The sequence below is a fragment of the Myotis nattereri genome (assembly GCF_964212035.1).
Source record: "Myotis nattereri genome assembly, chromosome: 15".
In the NCBI taxonomy this organism is placed as follows: Eukaryota; Metazoa; Chordata; class Mammalia; order Chiroptera; family Vespertilionidae; genus Myotis; species Myotis nattereri.
Genome location: NC_138090.1, coordinates 53,298,583 through 53,316,775, shown reverse-complemented (window position 1 = coordinate 53,316,775; position 18,193 = coordinate 53,298,583). Strand labels below are relative to the sequence as shown.

At 48.1% G+C, this 18,193-nt stretch overlaps 1 protein-coding gene across 4 annotated transcripts in view; it reads right to left on the bottom strand.

Moving 5' to 3' along the window:
- The window catches only part of LOC308530452 (zinc finger protein 320-like), a 52,673-nt gene that overhangs the window by 10,362 nt on the left and 24,118 nt on the right, over positions 1 to 18,193 (bottom strand). Inside the window, exons 5-9 of one of the 4 annotated variants that reach the window (XR_013996846.1) lie at positions 14,533 to 14,640; positions 14,178 to 14,298; positions 7,911 to 8,056; positions 3,066 to 3,225; positions 1,290 to 1,398 (exon numbers count right to left, since the gene is read on the bottom strand). The gene's annotated coding sequence lies outside the window, so the exon portion shown is untranslated. Of the gene's footprint in view, positions 1 to 1,289; positions 1,399 to 3,065; positions 3,226 to 7,910; positions 8,057 to 12,585; positions 12,758 to 14,177; positions 14,299 to 14,532; positions 14,641 to 18,193 lie in introns of those variants that run through there. The other 3 variants (XR_013996847.1, XR_013996849.1, XR_013996848.1) reach the window with 3 other exon arrangements.

Sequence of the window (18,193 nt, the reverse complement as noted above, 5' to 3'; positions counted from 1 at the left end):
AGGGTCTATGTGGCAACCAATTTCTAGTTCAATCCAGTCCATCCTTTAATATTTTTAGAGAATGGACAAGAAGGACTTAGGGGAATGTCTCCTTTATGGTTCATGGACACTAAATCAACAAATCACACATAAAGGGAAGGAAAGAGGAGCTAAACATTAGACCAACTCAAAAAACTAGCTTCTGACTGTTGATATCACTGACATCCTTACTAAGTGCACGCTGAGATCGCCTCGTATTACTAAGTGCCAATAGATGTCGCGAGGTGTGATAAACAGTAGAAAGGACGCAGGGCTCAGAATCTGAACTACACGTAATGCATTTAAAACCAAAAACAATTACGTTGTTTCTTTTAATGTAATGATTTCTAGGTTTAAAGTTTTGAAAAGGGAGAGACTGCCTTATATTAACAATGATAAGAAGTGCTTGTGAGATGTAACCAATGCTGATTTCAGAACTAAATGACTATTTACATGAATTGAATATCAGAGATAGAAAAATTCAAATCCCTGGGAAAGAAAAAAAGATCCAGCGCTTCTAATATTCCTTCATAAAACATCAGACTCAGTCATCTCTTATCCCAGGTCACCTCCTTTTTGCATTCCCAGGAAATAACAAGGGGCCCATCAGGAACATACCCATCAGGAACGTCTCTCCCTCTGTGTGATTAAGGTTGCAAAGGGTAGCAAATAATTATAAAATATTCATAAGCTTTATAAATTGGAGATCTGTAATTCTTATTCAAATCTGTTTAAACAATTCACTTGTTAAATTAAACATATAAGCCACAAGCCGATATATCACAACTTAACCATCCACATCCCATCAGCTCACCTCTGACCCAGATCAGGGTTCCCCTCCTTGCCACTGCTATGTATTTCTGTCTATGGATCTGTTTTTGTTCCCTGTTCCTTTTCTCTCCAATGTTGTCTTTTCCTATGTTTTTTGTTTTTGTTTTAATATATATTTTATTGATTTCAGAGAGGAAGGGAGAGGCAGAGATAGAAACATTAATGACGAGAGAGACTCCTTGATTGCTTGCCTCCTGCAAGCCCCCCAGGGGGGGACTAAGCCAAAAAACCAGACCAGGAATCAAACTGTCACCTCCTGGTTCATAGGGCCACCTTCCGCCACTGAAGCACGCTGACTGAACTTTTCCTATGTTCTGTCTCCCCACCCCCTTTTCTCTATCTCTGTCCCTACTCCTGCACCATGGAACTCCTGAAACCTACTTCACCCTCAGTTGCTCTTTCTCCCTGGTCTTTCTGATTGCTCCCATCTACATACACACCTGGGTCTTTCTCTTCCCACTTTTGTGTCCCCTCTGCTGCCGGTTACAGTCTGTCCTGTTCCCCAGAGTTGGCTGACTCAGTGCTGCTTCTCCCTCTCCTCTGTCATCCCTACAATTTAAAAAAATAAAGAAACTTCATGAGTATTCACAGCAGTTTCGGTAACTGAGAAGAGTAATAAAGACAGGTTAAGCAAGTAAGGAAAAATACCTCAAATAATGTTAACATTGTATGTAGAGTCAGACACATCTATGAGAACTATCTACAATAATAAAAGTGTAATATTCAAATCGACTGAATGACAGAACAGCAGGACTCTAGACGACCACACTATGATACACACTGGTGCCAGGTGAGCCAATGCAGGTGCGATGTGATTGGTCACAGGCCCGGCTATCGCCCCATTAATCGCCCTACAGTAGGAGGCCCAGGCCACTGGCCAGTAGGGCAAACGATCAGCTGGGTGGGCTCTACGTTTGCCCGAAACGGGAAGGCCCAGGCCACTGCTGGCTGTGACAGATGGGCAGGGTCTACCTCTTTGGGGTGATTGATCCTGGGGCACCCAGACTGTGAGAGACCGCAGGCCTGGCTGAGAAACAACCCCTCCCACCTCCCACCCCCCGCTCCCGCCCAGGTGTAAGAATTTTGTCCATTGGTCCTCTAGTGTACAATATAAAAGAGATAGAAAACAGAACTGTCATGTCAATGAACTCAAGATTATTTTGTGATTCCATAAATTTCATAAATCTATTTGTGAACGATACCCTTTGAGTATTATAAACAAAATATGGTGAGGAATTGACATAATGATAGAAAACAAATTAGACCTATTATTTCTTAGGCACTCATTTATGGGAAAACTAGTGGCCTGGTGCACAAAACTGTGAACGGGGTGGGGGGTAGGGGTGTCCCTGAGTCCAGCCTGCACCCTCTCCAATCTGGGACCCCTTAGGGGATGTCCGACTGCTGGTTTAGGCCCAATTCCCTCTCACAATCCAAGATTGCTGGCTCCTGACCACTCACCGGCCTGCCTGCCTAATCACTACTACACACTCTACCTGCTGGCCCTGCTCAACCCCAAATGCCCCCCGCCCCCTCTGGCCTGATCACCCCCAACTACCCTCCCTTCCTGGCCTGATCGCCCTTAATCGCCTCTGCCTCAGCTCTGCCACCATGGCTTTGTCTGGAAGGACGTCCGGAAGGTCTCCCGGTCTAATTAGAATATTACCCTTTTATTAGTATAGATTTCAGTATATCATTAGTGGAGAGCTACAATCATAGAAAATTTTTTTTTCAATTTATTTTATTGAATTTTTACAGAAAGGAAGGGAGAGGGATAGAGATTTAGAAACATTGATGAGAGAGAAACATCAATCAGCTGCCTCCTGAACACTCCCTACTGGGTATGTGCCCACAACCAAGGTACATGCCCTTGACTGTGGGAGCGTCCCTGTAGATGCCGCAGCAAACTGCTGGTTCTGGGTGCGTGGCCACTGTGACCTCTGAATGTCCCTCTCAGGTATGTTGGCAGTTGCTGGGGAAATGGAACCAAGTATGGTTGAGGGTAGTCTGGGAAACGGGGCAAGTTTATATTAGTAGTCGGGGCAATGGGGCAAATTGATTAATAATACCTTGGTAACGGGACAAAAATTGACTAATGATGTTTTATGTAATTCACTTGTTTTAGCAACCGCACTTAGCAACAATGATTGACTGTATAACTTTGAAGGAAATAAATAGGTTAGAACAGCGACCAAAAGGTGCCGTTGGCCATTCACCTGCATGTTGTGTAGGTGTCCTATTTTCCTTTCCACAGCTGGTGCCCCGTGTGAGGAATCCAGTGCCGCTTGCCAAGGGGAGCAGCGTAGGTCCGTGGAAAGACAGGGGAGTTCGATCGGAGGGATTGCGGCCGAATCCGAAAGAGCTTGGGTGAGTAGCCTTCAGGATAAAAGCATGGGGAATTCCATGATTAAGGATAAACAGCTTTTTTTTAAAGCTTATCCAGCAGTTGCTTCGGGCGACTGGCTGTGATTTATTGACTCTATTTATAGAGCAAATTCATTATCACTGTCTGTGGTTCCAGGATAAAGGCACGCTGGACGTGGAGGTGTGGAACCGTGTGGGCAGTACATTAAGGAGAGAGCAGGAGAGAGGCAGTGCGATGGGAGATTCTGTTTTAGGAACCTGGGCTTATATTACCACTGCTTTGCGGCCCTTGCAGCCAACTCAGGCGCCTATTACAGCAGCCTTGGTGTCAGAAGAACTGGAAAAGGCAGATGAGGAAGGGGCGGATAAGGAAGGGCATCGGTAATGACGGACCCTCTGGCTCCGCCGGATTCTAAAAATCTTTCCCCTGGAGGTGAGATTATTCCCCCCTTGCCAGGAGGCTAGGCAGTTGGTGAGCTCCTCCAGGCGGAACAGCGAGATGACAGTGCCCTCTGGCTTCCCCCTGTATCACTCTCACTGGCGCTGTCCACCACAGCCGCAATGGCTTGGGGAAGGAGGAGGAGCGGGAGAAAGCTGGGCTGCAAAGGAGTGGGCGCAGGGCGAGCGCGGGGAAAGTGCCAAGCTGAGTGCCTAACACCAGGGCGCAGACGCAGAGTGGCGAGAAGACAATGTTAACCTTTTAGAGTTATTTCTTTTACTCCTTTAGAGAATGCAATGACTGTTTTTACTAATAGATCAGGAAATACTGGTGTAGCTGGGATTTGCTGGAGTAAGCATAGAAGCTAGAAGCAATTTGCTGCTAAGAAATATTCCAACACCCAGCGAGCTGAGATAAAAGCTTTAATTTTAGCATTACAACATTTCCCCAATTCTTCACTCATATTACTAGCATCTCCTATAATCCCACTAGTCAGGGTATTTATAAAACGTGCCCATTCTACCTTGAAGGTTATATTGTTAAAACAAAAAAGGGGGGCCAAAACCGGTTTGGCTCAGTGGATAGAGCATCAGCCTGCGGACTGAAAGGTCCCAGGTTCGATTCCGGTCAAGGGCATGTACCTTGGTTGTGGGCACATCCCCAGTAGGAGATGTGCTGGAGGCGGCTGATCGATGTTTCTCTCTCATCGATGTTTCTCTCTCATCAATGTTTCTAACTATCTCTCTCCCTTCCTCTCTGTAAAAAAATCAATAAAATATATTAAAAAAAAAGGGGGGGGGAGTAGAGGGATGACGCCTAGAGATAGGCTAAATAGGGCACTGTATTTTTTAAATTTTTTATATCAGCAGCATGGGGAAATGGCTACTAAAAAACACTTAGTTCCTGAAGAACATAAGCCTAATCTAATCCTAAAGTAATGTACCGGGATCAGGAATCCTCCTTTTGGAAAGGCCCGGTGGATTTGCTAACTTGGGGAAGAGGGTATGCTTGTGTTTAAGTTCCAGATGCAGACCCCAACAACCGAGTTTGCAATGGATCTCTGAGGAAGAGGATAGAAGCCATAAACCTTCAGGACGCGCTCCAGGGGAGGGGTGGTCGGCAGATGGAGATAGCTCCTCCTATTACCTGGGACTCTTTGAAGAGGCTGGATGCGGAAGCTCAAAGCATTCACTCAGAACTCTTCCTGGGGGTTGATTTTGGCTTTGATCACCTTGACTGGACTTTTGCCAGTGACTTCGGCTGAGGTTCACTGGACTCATATGATTAATCCACCAACCTTCACTCTGCAGACTTAGAATGATCCTGATCCGCCTTGGACTACTAATGACTTGGACTATATTCAAGGGACTTGGGTGAGGCCTAATGGACATTTGGGGGACTCTCGTTTTCAAGCATTGTTTAACCAGACCCTCACCGGGAATGTACCCACTGTTCCTCTGTATATTCCTTAACAGCTTTTATTATGTCTACTATGGTAATTATCTCTTCTGCGGTAGCATCAGGATTTGCCTTGGAGACCTCTATCCTTACAGCCCAACAAGTGGATAGTAGGTTCACAACCTGACCTCTAACTTGGAAACACAGGTAGCCATTTATCAGCAGATTATGGCTAGGCTAGAAGCTCTGGAGGCTACCGTTTTGTGGATTGGTCAGTGTCAGCAGGCCATAGTCAGACAGCAGCAATTAACCTGTGATGCACAGTTTACCCGAATTTGTGTTACTAACTTCATTTATGCCAATAAATCTTGGAGTGATGAGCAACAAGCTCTCCTAGAAGTTTTTAATAGTAATCTTTCTCAGGATATTGGATCCTTAGAGAAGCAAGTGCACACTGAATTGGCAGGATTAATAACCGTTTCCCGAGAACAAGTGCGGGCAGACCTGTGGGGTCGCCTGCAATGGCACCCAAAGACCTGGTTCTCTTCCATTATTCCCAGTTCCTGGATCCCTGCAATACTAGTGGCTATCTTAGTACTGCTTTTAATCTTTTTTAAGAGAGGTTGACTAAAAAGGGGGGATATGTGGGAGAGTACCTGTAGATGCCGCAGCAAATTACTGGTTCCGGGTGCGTGGCCACTGTGACCTCTGAATGTCCCTCTCAGGTATGTTGGCAGCTGCTGGGGAAATGGAACCAACTATGGTCCAGGGTAGTCTGGGAAACGGGGCAAGTTTATAATAGTCTAGGAAACGGGGCAAGTTAATATTAGTAGTCGGGGTAACGGGGCAAGTTGATTAATAATATCTTGGTAACGGGACAAAAATTGACTAATGATGTTTTATGTAATTCACTTGTTTTAGTAACGGCACTTTGCAACAATGACTGATTGTATAACTTTGAAATAAATAGGTTAGAACGGCGACCAAAAGGTGCCGTTGGCCATTCACCTGCATGTTGTGTTGGAGTCTTATTTTCCTTTCCACACTCGACTGGAATCGAACCTGGGACCCTGGAATCCGCAGGCTGACACTCTGTCCACTGAGCCAAACTGGTTAGGGCTACAATCATAGAAATTTAGCTGAATTGAAGATAAATTAATATGATTCTTGTAAACATTCCAGAATATTCAAAAAGTGATCATGGACAGTATGTCCGTGACATGAATATAGAATATAATGAATATTTACAGGAACACGGCCTGACTGGTTAAAGCTCCTATGTCAAAAATCAAATATCTGTAGGAAAGAAAAGTAGGGCGTCTATTATTCAAAGCAAATAGAAACTAAGAAGTGGGGCCTTTCTAGATGCCATGTGATGGACTTTGAACGTCTCTCAACAAATCCCTACTAAACCCTTCCTACTGAGAAAGGGAGACCATCAGCTCTGCAGTGAGGGGAGCGCCTCTGCCACGTGAACCTCACATGAACTGAAACAATGGGCATCAGGTGACAGAGGCACAGCATAGGACAGGTCACCACTACTGACATTACTGGTAAAAATACATCAATAAAAAAATAATTGTGTGGCCGAAACCGGTTTGGCTCAGTGGATAGAGCGTCGGCCTGCGGACTGAAAGGTCCCAGGTTCGATTCCGGTCAAGGGCATGTACCTGGGTTGTGGGCAGATCCCCAGTAGGAGATGTGCAGGAGGCAGGTGATCGATGTTTCTCTCTCATCGATGTTTCTAACTCTCTATCTCTCTCCCTTCCTCTCTGTAAAAAATCAATAAAATATATTTAAAAAAAATAATTGTGTGAAAATGATCACAAATAAACATTAATTTTTGCAAGTGTTAATCCACATGTACCTCTAATGTTCTATAGGCTACTGGTACATTTCAATACCAAGTTTTTTGTACTAACCTAGTGAGCACGTCTCTTCTATTTACCCTGCTTTTCAGAACTTTCTGAGCTATTCTGAGCACTAAGATGTGCATCATCTTTTGTTTTTAATATTTTTTTTATCGGTTTCAAAGAGGAAGGGAGAAGGAGAGATAGAAACATAAATGATGAGAGGATCATTGATTGGCTGCTTCCTGCATGCCCCCTATTGGGGAGCGAGCCTGCAATCCGATCATGTGCCCTTGAACACAATCAAACCAGGGACCTTCGAGTCTGCAATCCAACGCTCTATCCATTGCGCCAAAACAGCTAGGGCATATGTGCATCTTCTTCCCGATCTAGAGCTGATGCTGCAGCCACTTGAACCTAACACCTACACTTGCCTTCTTCACTGATACCTGAGCCTCTGAGCCATCCCAGTAGGGATGTTAGACATGACTGCCCTGCAAGTTTGATCTCTCACAAAAAAAGATGTTTTGAGTACTTGAAAGTCACTAATTAAAGATAGGAATGCTTCCTGACCTGGGGAGTCTGCATGAAATGAAGGAGAGCATTATAGCCCGGCCAGTGTGGCTGAGAGGTAGATGACTGACCTATGGACCAGGAGGGCAGGGTTGGATTCCTGGTCAAGACACATTGCAGGATTCACACTAGACCCCTAGTGTGGGGTGTGCAGGAGGCAGCTGATCAATGATTCTTTCTCCTGATTGATGTTTCTCTGTCCCCCTCTCCTTTCCATTGTGAAATCAATAAAAATATTTTTTTTAAAAAGAGGGAGAAAAAAATTATGAAAAACAAGGGACAGAGAAATAAAGAAAATGTTAAAATTGACTATGATGAAAAAGGTAATGAAATAAGAAAACAACCTGCAAAGACAAGACCATCAGCAGTAGAGAAATAAATCAAAAGATATTCAAGGAAAAGCAAACACAGCCTCTGTCCCAGGACACATATTTTACCTGAAAAGTAGCCATTTGTCCTGGTCCCGATCAGGGCCTCGGATGTTTTCTCAGGAGACAATACGCTGAGGAGCCACAAAATGTGCCTTCAAAGAAGCCAGCACAGCCTGTTAATCAGCTCACCTCACACTCACAGGCAGAAGGACCTGGAAATGAGGAAAAGGCCACCCCTCCTTGGTCACAGGACAGAGTGAGGAACAATGAGCTCCTACATGGAGACCACACTGTGAGTTTGTGTGTGTATCTTCATGTGTCTCTCCTCCCAAAGACATCCGCAAACTCCTACAGAAATGAGAGTGTGAGCTGCTGTCCTGACCCCCCAAACGAAACAGAGCATCCCCTTACCTCCCCTGAACAAAGCCTGCTCCCCACTCTCACAAAGGCATCCTGCAACCCTCCTGCTAATCCCCGTCCTCACCTTCCATCACCTGGAGGCCCTCAGAAACCAATGATGCCCCACCCAGAGCAGCTGTCCAACTCCATGGGGGAAAGCCCACCTGAGGGCATTTCTAAAAGCTCCTCAGGGGATCTGGGAAAACCCAGAGAATTTATCTCAGGATGTTTTTAAATAATAAATTAAGTGTCAGACATAGAAAAAATAAAACCATGGAAGCAGCACACACACAGAGAGACACAAAACACCACAGCAACAAAGTTAAGGCTTCTAATATTCCGTGAAAAGGCATCAAGTGGTGATAAACCCAGGTCACCTCCTCGTTGCCATCCGAGGAATGGCACATGAGCAACAGACAAAAGTCTCTCCCCTCTGAGTGAAAAAGAGTTGCAATTGGAAGCAAATTATTATAACAGTAGAGGCCTGGTGCATGAAATTTGTGCAAGGGGGGCAGGGGGGTCCCTAAGCCTGACCTGTACCTTCTCCAATCCGGGCCTAAATGGGCAGTCAGACATTCCTCTCACAATATGGGACCTCTGGCTCCTAAGAGCTCACTTGCCTGCCTGCCCTAACCACTGTGCCTACCTTCCTGATTCCACCAACTGCCCTCCCCTGCCAGCCTAGTTGCCCCTAATTTCCCTCACCTGCTTGCCTGTTCTCCCTAACTGCCCTCCTTTGCAGGCCTGGTCGCCCCCAACTGCCCTCTTCTGCCGGCCTGGTTGCCCCTAATTTCCCTCACATGCTGACCTGTTCCCCATAACTGCCCACCCCAGCTGGCCTGGTCACCCCTAACTGCCCTCCCTGGCTCTCCTGACAATCTAAATGTCCTCACCTGTCAGCCTCATTGCTCCTAACTGCCATTCACTGCCACTCTGGTCATCCTACCTGCCCTCCCCTGCCGGCCTGGTCGCCCCCAACTGCCCTCCCCTGCCGGCCTGGTCGCACTCAACTGTGCTCCCCTGCTGGCCTGATCCCCTAACTGCCCTCCCCTGCTGGCCTGATCCCCATAAATACCATCCTCTGCTGGCCTGATCCTCACAATTGCCCTCCCCAGCCGGCCTCGTTGTCCCTAACTGTCATCCCCTGCCGAGCTGGTCACCCCTAACTGTCTTCCCCTGCTGGCCTGATCACCCCTAACTGCCCTCTCCTGATGGCCTCGTCGCCCCTAACAGCCTCTGCCAAGGCTCCCGCCATCGTGGATTTGTCCAGAAGAATGTCAGGATGGCTGTCTGGAAGATGTCCAGTCTAAATAGCATATTACCCTATTATTAGTACAGGTAAACCGGCACTCGGACATCCCACTCATAATCCAGGACCTCTGGCTCCTAACTCCTCACCTGCCTGCCTGCCTGATCCCCCTAGCTGCCCTCGCCTGCTAGTCTGATCACCCTAACTGCGCTCCTTTGCCTGCCTGATCCCCCCAACTACCCTCCCCTGATGGCCTGGTCACCCCTAAACGCCTCTGCCTCCGCCACAATAGCTTTGTCCAGAAGGACATGCGAATGGTTGTCCAGAAGATGACCAATGTAATTACCATATTATTCTTTTATTACAATAGATAAACTGGCAGTCGGACATCCATCTCGCAATCCCGGACCTCTGGCTCCTAACCATTCATCTGCCTGCCCTAACCACTCTGCCTATCTGCCTGATCCACCTAACTGCCCTCCCCGCTACCCTGATCCCCTTAAATGCCCTCCCCTGCCAGACTGGTCACCCTTAATGGCCCTCCCTACTGGACTGTATTCCCCTAAAGCACCCATGCCTCGGCCCCCACCACTGTGGCTTGGTCCAGAAGGATGTCCAAATGGTTGTCTGGAAGATGTCTGCTCTAATCAGCATATTACCCTTTTATTAGTATACATAAATCGGCAGTCGGACATCCCTCTCACAATCCAAGACCTCTGGCTCCTAACCACTCACAAGCCTGCCTGCCCTAACCACTCTACCTGCCTGCCTGATCCCTGTAACTGCCCTCCCCTGCCAGGCTGCTTGGCCCTAACTGCCCTCCCCTGCCGGACTGATCCCCCTAACTGCCCTCCCCAGCTGGCCTGGTCCCCGTAAATGACCTCCCTCTGGCCTGATCTGCCTAAATTCCCACCTCTGCCGGCCTGATCCCTATAAAATGCCCTCTCCTACCAGCCTGGTAACACCTAACTGCCCTCCCCTGCCGGCTTGGTTGCCCCTAACTGCCCTCCCCTGCCAGCCTGGTTGCCCCTAACTCCCCTCTCTTGCCGGCCTCATCGTCCTAAATTCCCTCCCCTGCTGGCTTGATCCACCTAAATGCCCACCCCTGCCAGCCTGATCCCCATTACTGCACTCCCCTGCCAGCCTTGTTGACTCTAACTGCCCTCACCTGCTGGCCTGGTCACCCTAAATGCCTTCCCCTTTCACCCTAGTCGCCCCTAACTGCCCTTCCCTGCCAGTATGTTTACTCTAACTGCCCTCCCCTGCCAGCCTGGTCGCCCCTAACTGCCCTCCCCTGCCGACCTGGTTGCCCCAAACGACCTTTGCATAGTCCCCTGTCACTGTGGCTTTGTCCAGAAGGTATCTGGTAGAATTAGCATATTACCCTTTTATTAGTATAGGTAAACCGGCAGTTGGACATCCTCTTGCAATCTGGGACCTCTGGCTCCTAACTCCTTACCTGCCTGCCTGATTCCCCTAACTGTTCTCCCCTACCAGCCTGGTCGCCCCTAACTGCACTACTCTGCCAGCCTGGTTGCCTGTAACCGCCTCTGCCTCAGCCCCTGCCACCATGACTTTTTCCAAAAAGACGTCTAATTAGCATATTACCCTTTTATTAGGATAGATTCCCAAGCCTTATAAACTGGAGATTTATAAGTCTGATTCAATCTGTGTAACAAAAAAAACAACAACAGCTGTTAAATATGTGAAGCCATGCTTAGGCAGCTCGATCACTGGTTGAGATTGGACTTAGGAACCAGGAGGTTATGGTTAGATTCCTAGTCAGGGCTTATGCCAAGGTGTCAGGTTTGATCCCCTGTGAGGAGCCTGCAGGAGGCAGGTGATCAATGATTGTGTCTCCTCATTGATATTTCTCTCCCTCTCCCTCTCCCTTTGAATTTGATATCGATAAAAAATATATTTTAAAATTTATATCTACATATATTTATATGCCACAAGCTGATATATCACAACTGAATCATCCACATCCCATCAGCTCACCCCTCACCCAGATCAGGGTTCCCTCCTCCCACTATATGTATTTCTGTCTGTGGATCTGTCTGTCTCCTGTTCCCTTTCCCTCCACTGTGGTCCTTTCCTGTGTCCTCCTCCCCCCTGCTTTCTCTCCCCTTTTCTGTCTGTCTGTCCTACACCTGGACCATGAAACTCCTGAAACCTACTTCCCTTCAGGGGCTCTGTCTCCCGGTCTCTGAGGCTCCATCTCCACACACGTCTGCGTCTCCCCCTCCCCACGCCCGCGGCCCCTCTGCTGCCTGTTCCCCTCTGTCCGCTCCCACAGCTGCGGACTCAGGGCTGCTCCCTCTGCTCCCTCATCCCTGAGCCCCCCTCTCTGTCCCTGCACTCGCTCCCCAACTCTTCTCCTCTGAACCAGTGTCTCTGTCTCAAGTGCCTCCTCCTGTGCGGCCCCCACTTCTGCTCCCCAGGACCCGCTCCCTCTCAGCCCCCCTTCCTCTCTCTGGGTCCCCCTCCTCCCTGTGTCTCCACTTCCTTCCTCCTCAGGCCACTTTCCTGAGTGGCCCCCTCACTCCTACCGCCGCCGTCCAGTCCCCCCCACACCCCCTATGGGCCCCTCTCTGTGGACCCCTCGCTGCCCTTCCTCCCGCCCACGTGTCTGTCTCTCTCTCCCTCTCCTGACCCCCCAGCCTGGGCCCCCGCCCCCCGCAGTCACCGCGCCCACAAAGCCCCTCCCTGCGGGCAGGTCGCCTCTTCAGGGGACACCGCGTCATCCCCCTGAGCCCCCCCCCATGGACACTGTGCTCCCCGGGCAGGCAGACCCCTTATTCAATGGGGGTGGGCCTAGGAGGGGGGTCAGACCCCCAGGCCGGCAGCCATCCGGGCTCTTTGGGCGGAAAACGCCGGGCGGGGGGAGGGGCGCAAAGGGCGGGAAGCCCCTGACCCAGACTCTCAGCCCCGCGGGGAGCACCGGCGGCCCCGGGAACGGTTTTCAGCGGGAAAACCGCGCGGCAGGCGGTGGCCACAGCCACAGGCGGAGAGACCACGGGCCGGGGCCTCCGTTTCCTCCCAAAGGAACGTGGCGCCCGCACCGCGCAGCCTCCCGGGACGCGGACTCACGGCTGAGAGAGGCTCCGGGGCGGGGACCCCAACAAGGACTTCAGCGCCCGCAACGCCCTCAGCCTTCCCTGCGGGGAGGGGGACGGGGAGCGTCAGCTTTAAAGACAAACACCCTCCTCAGGGGGAACCGCCACCTTCCCCTCCACAGCCGCTTCCGTCTGCAAGGAACTGCGCATGCGCCTCCCTGCGGGGTTGGCGGGGCCGCGCTGGATGGACAGAGAGGGCCAGGTGGCTTTTCTGATGTCACAAGGCACCCCAGACAGAGGGGCTGCTCCTTTATTAGGGTGCTAGCGAGTAAATGGCAGCTGTGGCAAAAGCATGAAGAGGGAGGAGGAACCTGGAATTCACACAGAAGTTTCCCAGCTCCCAGAGGCTGTGCTTAGAGCTACTGGCTGGTCTGCCCTTCAGCTGCAGGTGTCCCAGGGAGGGGTCTCTCCCAGGATCTTCACAAGCCGGGAGCACATTCTTACGGTGAAGTTACAGAGAACTCAAAAGGCGGGCAGATTGGGTTTGAAACCAGAACTTTCTGCCTGCGATTTGCCTGGATCCTTAAACCCTCAGTGAGGAGCTGGGAGGGGAAGGGCAGCCTGCTCTCTCAGCCCCTCCCTGTCTCCCCAACTGAAGGGAGAGGCAGCTTGAGTTAGGGAAGCAGGAGGGTGGGGGTGGCAGAGACACACCCAGATATCCATTCATGTTGGCACTTGATGAGATAGTCCCATCCATCATAGTGGGAAACAGGTTTATGTATTTTTTAAGGGATAAAAATTTTCTAGTTGTATGTTGCGGTCTTTGAAATCTTTGTGTTCTGGGAATGCAGTTTTAAATGAATATTTTGACTTTAGTAGTACCTATAGCCTAGTTAATGGGACACTGATATCAATGTAGAATGTATCCTGTTACCGTTTTCCTATTATTTGGGAAACAAAACAATTGAAAATCAATATTTAAAAGAGTTATAAGAATAATAACTATTATCATTTTACTTAGACCCATCACCATTTTTATTTTTATTATTTTCCAGTATTTTCATAAATATAGGTATTCATTTCAGTATTATAAATCTTTATTTACTTTAAAGATATGACCTGTTTAGAAACCTGTAATTTAGAGTAAGCCAGACCAGAGGATTATGTTTAACTTATATATTTAATTGGTTTATGCCAATAAAATATCACCTCTTAGTATTGCCACCTGAAGCCAGAAAACACACCACATATAATAAACAGTTAAACACATAAAGACAATCCATTCTACAAAGATGGTGAATGACTTACACACTGAAAATGACACAGCAATGCTAAAGGAAGCAGATACAAATAAACTGAAATACATTCCTTTATATGTCCAAGTGGCTACACAATAAATAGATTATCTATGGATATTCCAAGGCAATTTTGACTGTGATTTAAGCAAAAGAGATTCCAGAGAGGGTAAATACTTCAAATATAGGAAAGTGGGATATTCACGTTTTTACACTGAAAAACATTTTACACAGCAAGGGTAAGCAAGTGGGTGTGATCCTGGATTAACACAGATCCATACACCAATGGAACAGAGGAGAATGCCCGACATAAACCCTGATGAAGCCTTACCTGCATCCAATAGGGAGCCTTCTCTGTGCCAGAGGATACAATCCAAAGGGGCAAATGCAACCTCCAGAAATGATGTGGTAAAAGTGATCTTGAACTTTCCGACATGTCTGTGGATTTCCTCCTAAAAATTGATAATGAAATGAAACACCCTCTGGCAGTTATGTCTGCTTGTCAACATTCCTCTCCATTCCCAATGGTGAAGTTTGGAAGTCAGTGACTCACACAATTAGCTTCAAATATATTATGAAAGCACTCAGAAAGATTTCCACATGTGTTGGAAACTACAGTTGAAAAGGATTACATCAGGAACTAATTTACCTCCCCCCGGCCCATCCCACCCCCATCTCCTGCTTACCCTGGGCCAAGCAGGCACATATTGGTAGTGAGACTGAAGCAACTCTGTAGCAACTGGGATCTCAGGGAGGGTCTGGAAGTGAGGAGGGGCTTGAACTCAGGAACATGACTGCAATTGGAATTCATGTAAGCACTTTAATGAAACAAAAAATGGCAAATATGTGTTTGAGGATGAACTAGACTGTGAAACAAAACTCTCCATGGGTAGACAGGCAATTTCATACTGACACCGGCAGCCTTTTCCTGCTCCCTGCCTCAATCCCCAGGGAGACCATAGCTCAACATGGCTGAGTTTCAGAGCCTTTCAGGGACAGGATCTGGGATATGAGAATTAGATTCGATGGCTAGGACATATGATCATTTAGGACAATAGCACTGCTTAAAAATAAACCTTTTAAAAATATTGTTATAAACTGCATTACTAAAACAAATGTTGTGTCCGACACTTAAATTACCTTGAAGTACTATTTTTCACTACAAACCTTTTATTATTTCATGTATTACCTGTTCCAAAATTAAACAGGTCCTATATAATAAAGAGCTAACATGCTAATTAGCCCAAACATCAGAATGACCCACCAGATGAAGCTGGGGCTAAAAGGGCCGGGGGGCAGGGGCGCTGCGAGAGTCTGTGAGGGGCTGCGAGGGTCAGCCTTAGCACCTGGGGCTGTGAAGGCTGAGCCCTTTGCATGAATTTTGTGCATCAGGCCTCTAGTCTACATCCGATCTAATAATAGACAAACATGTTAATTAACTGTACCTCTGACACGCTTCCCATTAGCTAATCAGGGCAATATGCAAATTAACTGCCAACCAAGATGGCGGCCGGCAGCCAGGCAGCTGCAGCAAACAGGAGGCTTGTTTGTTCCAGTGATGGAGGAAGCCAAGGTTCCCCGCATGCCACTGCTGACCTCTGAGCTGCACTCTAAGAAACAATGTTACAATTATAGAAGCTAAACAAACCCCAGAAACCTGCTTTCTGCCAGCCGAGCCTCAGACCTGGAGCTGCAACAGTGTTTCAATTATAGAAGCCAAACAAACCCAGATACCTGCTTTCAGCAGCCGAGGTCTCAAGCTGGAGCCGAACCTCAGAACTAAAGCCAGCTCTCTCAGTTTCAGTGACAGCCATAGAAGGTAAATAAATCCCAGAATTAAAAAAAAAAGAAAAAAAGGAGAGGCTGGGAGCTTCAGTCACCCTCCAGCCTGAAAACGGCCCTCAGTCCCTCACCCAGACTGGCCAGGCATCCCAGTGGGGACCCCCACCCTGAAGGGGGTGTGACCAACTGCAAACAGCCATCAGCCCGTCATCCAGGCTGGCAAGGCACCCAAGCGGGACCCCACCCTGATCCGGGACACCCTTCAGGGAAAACTAGCCGGCCTCCACTCGTGCACCAGGCCTCCATCCTATATAGTAAAAGGATAATATGCAAACTGACCCTAACAGCAGGACTGGGAATGACTGGTCACTATGACACACACTGACCACAAGGGGGCAGACAATCAATGCAGGAGCCGCCCTCTGGTGGTCAGGGCGCTCTCACATGGAAGGAGTTCTGCTCAACCACAAGCCAGGCTGATGGCTGCCAGTACAGTGGTGGTGGTGGGAGCCTCTCCTGCCTCCTCAGCAGCGCTAAGGATGTCCGGCTGCAGTTTAGGTCTGCTCCCTGCTGGAAGTGGACATCCCCCGAGGGCTGCCAGAGGGATGTCTGACTGCCAGCTTAGGCCCAATCCCCTGGGGCGCGGGCCTAAGCCAGCAGGTGGTCATCCCTTGAGGGGTCCCAGACTGCGAGAGGGCACAGGCCGGGCTGATGGACACCGCCCCCCCGGCCCGAGTACACAAATTTTTGTGCACCGGGCCTTTAATATATATATATAAAAGGCTAATATGCAAAGTGTCCCCTTGTTAGTTTGACCGGGGGACTGGGAATTCGATTGCTCTCAAATTCTATGATGTGCACTAACCAGTAGAAGGTGGCGCAGAACATTGTGGGCTTCAGCAAAGCGGCTCCAACAGTGGGTGGCAATGGGGGCCCCAACGAGAGAGGGACCTCAGCAGGATGGTGGAGCAGGGGCCAGAACCACCTGCAGGTCATGGGGTGGCCCGCCACCCTGCTCCCAAGCACTCAGGGAGCTAGGGAATGAGGAGGCTGGGAGTCAAGTTGGGAACTAGTGGAAGCTGGCAACTGGCGAGGGGAGGAGGAGAGGAAGCAGGGAACCTGACTGACCCTGGTCGCTGGCCAGGCTTAGGGACTCTACCCATGCATGGCTTTCGTGCACCAACTCTCTAGTCAAAAATAAATATTGTGGACTTAACTCAGAAAAAGACATTGAACTATCCTTTCTTTTCCTTTTTTTAAAACATATTTTTATTGATTTCAGAGAGGAAGGAAAAGGGAGAGAGAGATAGAAATATCAGTGATGAGAGAATTATTGATCAGCTACTTCCTGCATGCCGCAGACTGGGGATCGAGACTGCAACTTTGGCATGTGCCCTTGACTGGAATCAAATCTGGGACCTTTATGTCCTCAGGCCGATGCTCTATCCACTGAGCCAAACTAGCTAGGGCAAACTATCCTTTCTAGATAATATTATCTAAAAAAAACTTCAGGAATATGTACAGACAGGTTACTTGATCTCCTTTTATAAGGAACCCACTTCTATCAGATTAGGACCCCACTCTTGTGACCTCATATAACCTTAATGACCTCCCTAAACCCCCAATCTCCAAATACAGACATATTGCAGGTTAGGCCTAAAAAATGTCCATTTTGAGGGGACACAATTCAGCCCTGTACAATCAGCATCTCAAGTTCATTATCTGTTTTATAAACCACCCAAAACTGATTCTCTTAATGCAACAATATTCAATATTTCTTAGGAATCTATGGGTTGCTCAGGTGGTTGTTCTGCTTCTTGTGCTATTGGCAAAAGGTTTGTTAATGTTTTCATTATATGAAAACATGATTTCCCAAAACAAACCAGAAAACCAAAAAAACACATGATTTCCTGTGCTTCCAGACTTCAATCCTATTTCCTTCGCTTGCAGCATCCACTAACAGTCTCCTTCCAGCCTCTATCCACTAGCCAGGCCCAAGGGCATGCCACACGCATTAGGTTTTTATTATTGAGCACCTCAATCTCAGGAACTCTGTTCTCTTACAACTAGTCTTTGTTGTGAAATAAAACACCCCAAAGTTTAGTGGCTTAAATCAACCAACATTCATCATTGCATATAATTCCGGGGTGGCTGAGTCCTTCTCCGCTGCTTTCACTTAGGCTAATACATGCAGGTGCCTCCAACTGGCAGGTCAGCTGTCTGGGGCCTCAGGGACTTGGAAAATACCTTGCTTTGAAAGTTTTTTTAAAGTTTTTTAAAAAATTTAATTTAGAGAGGAAGGCAGAGGAGATGAACATCCAATGGTTGCCTCACAAAAGTGCCCTGAGGAGCTCTGGAATCACACCCCCAATATGGCATTTGTGGGACCAGGAATGAAACTTGCAACGTTTTGGTGGAGGGAATACATGCAGAGAAATGAGCCAAATGAGACAGGGTTAGAAAGACCTTTGAGATAAACTTCCTTACATTGTGATATATTTGTCAGTCATATCTCATATAATGTAACTTCAAATTTTTTATAAGTCCCTTCAAAGAGAATCTATA